This window comes from Megascapheus bottae, chromosome 14 (genome assembly GCF_031878675.1).
Source record: "Megascapheus bottae isolate mThoBot1 chromosome 14, mThoBot2.hap1, whole genome shotgun sequence".
NCBI classification, from domain to species: domain Eukaryota; kingdom Metazoa; phylum Chordata; class Mammalia; order Rodentia; family Geomyidae; genus Megascapheus; species Megascapheus bottae.
Window position 1 is genome coordinate 32,622,036 of NC_143522.1, and position 4,245 is coordinate 32,626,280.

Here is a 4,245-nt window from a genome sequence, read left to right on the forward strand (position 1 = left end):
CTGGAATCTGTCTTTACCTCTTCCTGTCCTTTCTCCAGACAGTCCGTGAGCTTCACATACCATAAGACTGAGAAATAAGTCACCTGATGCAATTTGTTTATATAGAGAATAAGATCACATGCTTGTGTGCATTGCTAATTATACGCACTTAATGTGTCATTTCTTAATTTGACCATTTCTAGTTGATTTGAGGAAAAACCCCAAAGCGCCTGACATTCAAAGTATGAAAAATGGATTCTAGAATCTGAAAAACTCTTGAACAAGGAAATGGAAAAGAACCTCACTCTTCATTGGCTAACTGTGATCCTGTTAATTAATTTGTCCCCATGTTTTCCTCCCCTCTTTGTACTTGATATGAGTGTTTTGTCCTCTGCTCCCCACACACCACTACTCTTTCTCTGAACCCCAGAAACACCATCTCTCCAGCAGCATGGCAGGGTGCCTGTGAGGTGCACTCTGAGAATTAGCTTCATTAGACAATGGTTCACAGTGACTGCACACAGTGAAGCATGGTGCTGTACAGAAGTGGATGGCAGAGGGGAAGCCATGCCTCAGTGTCCTCACTGGACACGGTGTTGACAATGACATGTGCCACTTATGGGTGGGGACGGGAGGGAGAAACTGGGAGAGAGCCAGGGAAGGGTTCACATTGTCAAAACAATTGTATTCTTCATCTAACTCATGCACTGGTAACTCCTCTGTGCAGCACATTTATAATAGCAATAAATATTTTTGGAGATGCTGACAATCTAAAAGCATGAACATTTAATAATTAAGTTTGCATCTATGGGGCAGAAAAACTGTACCATTCTAAGGAAATTTTTGAAAACCTTCTCAGGACCCCAAATTATCACAAACCTCAGCAGTGTTCACGTTAGTCCTGAGAAGATCCTCCCCTGTCCTCATAACCATGGTGCAGAGTGGGGGCCATCCCTGGACTCTGTGGAGTAAACACACCTGACTTGCTGGCCGGTAGAAGTCATAGAGCCCTACACAAGGTTCAGTGCATGTTCCTTCATTTATTTAGTTACCAGATAACTAATACACTTGTTCATTAGAACAAATAAATGTCAAGAAGTCACTGTATCATATGAGGTACAAATATACTTTGATAAATATTAACTAGGGGAAGTATATTTATGGTCTACGATGTTGATGATTTCTGTTTTGTAAAAACCTTCTGTTCCTTTCTACATTGTTTTACGTTGATTAACACAGAAGTCTCATCTACAGTGCTCACCTTGTGATATGGGATCCCGAGCCTCCTGACCTGGAGTTTTCTCCTTCAGATGAGGTCACATCCGTCTCTGCATGGACTCAGGAATGGATGTGTCCTGGTGAGAGGATTGATTTGACTTCATATTCACAAAAATTGTCTATGGGGAAATGTGAAAGCCTGGAAATCCTGATCCTGAAGTCTGTGTAGTTCACACAGCAGTGAGTGTTCAGCTTGCACAGTGACAGTGTCCATGAATGAGCACAGAGACCTGGTCACAAGTCCAGAGGCTCCATCCTCAGGAATCCCCACCTCTGTCCTGGTGGAGGAAACCCCAGGACAGACGGAGCACAGCAAGGCCAGTTCCTGACGCACAGGGTAGGTTGTCAGGCCAGTCCTGACCCAAACTTCTGGTGTCCACTTCCATTTCCCCTTGGATGAAAGCAAGAGGTCCTGGTCAGTGAGGACTGAGCAGTTCCAGCCACCTTTCCCAGGGCACCATAGGCTGAGCTCTAGTTTATGGCCAACCCTGTGTTTTACAACTTGACAATCCCAGATTACATTTGGTTGTTGGACAAAGAGTAAAGGATATTCTGATAACAAGAAACACTAAGGAAGACAAAGACTTCATGTCAATAATTCTATTGCTTCAATACTGAATCCCTGTGCACAGTGGTATAGGCAGAGAGAAGAGTGGATAATTTGAGATATGTTAGATTAAGTAAGCTCCTGTCTGTCTCTTCTTTAATGACTCTCTCTCTCTCTCTCTCTCTCTCTCTCTCTCTCTCTGTCTCTGTCTCTTTCTCTCTGTCTCTCTCTCTGTCTCTCTCTCTCTGTCTCTGTCTCTGTCTCTGTCTCTCTCTCTCTCTCTCTCTCTCTCTGTCTCTCTCTCTCTCTCTCTCTCTCTCTCTCTCTCTCTCTCTCTCTCTCTCTCTCGTCTCCTCTCTCTCTCTCTCTGTCTCTCTCTCTCTCTCTTTTCCCCATGTTGGATATTTTTTGTTTTTCTGGTGGTGTGTTAGTTTTTCCTGGTTCCATAGAGTGATTTTACACTTACTGCTATGCAGCTGGAATCACAGGAAATGGTCAGCACATCCAGATTAGGGACTGAGATGGGGTTCTCATTAAAGTTTTGTCTTATCTTCCCTCCACAATAAACATTTTGCTCTCCTTTTTCCAAGTATCTATGATTTCAGGCTTCAGTCACCATATCAGGACTTTTCCCTCTTGTTCATGGAATGAACTCCAGCTCTGTGAATCCTGGAATCTTTTCCCTGAGTCTCATGCAATCAACAGGTCCCCTGATTTCTTCAGGATCTAATGCTGGTGACCACTGCAGAGACATGATTGCTTCCCAAGTGACACTGTGTCATTTTTAATAGTCACCAGTCAAGATGAGAGCCATCACAGGAGATGCAGGTGATAAGTGAGGGAGGAATCCTGTGACCACTGCTGGGCCCAGAGGCAGCACAGACACCAGGAGCCCAGGCCTGGCTCAGCTCTGCTCTGCTCCCAGGCTGACCTGGCTACAAGCTGTGCCGAGCGCCCCCTGCTGGTCCCGAGCGCCCCTGCAGGGAGGTTTGTGTCTGGGCCTGCACTGCACTTCCTGCACTGTGTCTGCAGCACAGTAATAGATGGCTGTGTCCTCCACTCTCAGGCTGTTCATCTGCAGGTAAAGTGTGCTCTTGCCGTTGTCCCTGGAGGTGGTGAAGCGGCCCTTCATGGAGTCTGCGTAGCTTGGGCTGCTATAGATGTATGAAATCCACTCCAGCCCCTTTCCTGGAGCCTGGCGGATCCAGCTCATGTAGTAACTTCCAATATTGAATCCAGAGGCTGCACAGGAGAGTCTCAGGGACCCCCCAGGCTGCACCAAGCCTCCCCCAGACTCCACCAGCTGCACCTCACACTGGACACCTGCAAACACAGACAATCCTTGTCAGGCATGCTCACACTCACCACTCTTCCTCCACCAGCTCCACTCACACACTCAGGGTCTCTGCTTCCCCATCAATCACCTTTGAACACAGCCACCAGGAAAACCCAGCGCAGGCCCAGCTCCATGGTGAGTGGTGTGTGTCAGTCACTGGATGGACTCCAGCTCACAGAGCTTCAGGGCAGGGCTGGCTGGTTTTCATGAGCAGAGGGACGTCCCATTTGCATGGCCTCTGCTATAAAGCCAGCTGTGGGGCAGGAGTCTCAGAGATGGAGCTCCAGAGCAGAGGTGACTGTGCTGGGGGAGTTTGGTGACCATGGCCACCTTCAGTCAATCATGACACCTTGACCTTGTGCTGTGGTTCTCACTGTAGCTGCATCTCCATGGGAGCCTGAGGCAGGAGTGGAGAACTTTGAGACTTGTGTGGGTGCAGAGGGGATAAACATGTCCTCTCACTGTGCCATTGTGCCTGCTCCACATTTATGAATTATAAAATAATCTTAATGTACAATAAGAATGGTATCTTCTTGTAAACAAGCAAATTGTATAACAGTTATGGAAGCTTCTCCACGTCTGCTGGATTTCCCATGCTGTTAAATTATCCCCTGATCCTGGTCCTGCACACATCAAGTCGAGGTCATCAGGTCCTGGTGTGGTTCAGGAGAATGGTGGTCATCTGGAGAGGATGCAGAGCCTCCTTCCTGTGCTGAGACCATGTGAGGCTCTGCTGCACTTGACTTCATTCCGACAAAACAACAAGAGAACCAGACGTCCTCATAACCATACATGTCATAAAACAAAATATTCATAATTTCTCTAGATCAGTTCTTTTGACTTCAGTCAACATTTAACCTTATTCCAGTATGAGGTGTAAATACACAAAATCTAAGAAGTAAGAAGTGTGAAATATTTAGTTGGTTTTGCCCTCCTGTGTGAACACAGTCCTTTCTCCATGCTTCTCCTTGTGTCAAGCTCTGTGTTCCCCATGCATCCAGTTGTGGATTTGCTTCCTCAAGGATGATTTCTGGCAGGTGCTCAGTTTGAACTCTGTGACCTCTTCAAAACTAATTTTAATTTTTTTGTTTGTCACAGGCTTGAG

The 4,245-nt window shown here is 46.4% G+C and overlaps 1 pseudogene; it reads right to left on the reverse strand.

Moving 5' to 3' along the window:
- Window positions 1-2,708: 2,708 nt before the first annotated feature.
- Window positions 2,709-3,274, reverse strand: LOC150054995 (immunoglobulin heavy variable 3-66 pseudogene; annotated as a pseudogene).
- Window positions 3,275-4,245: the final 971 nt, after the last annotated feature.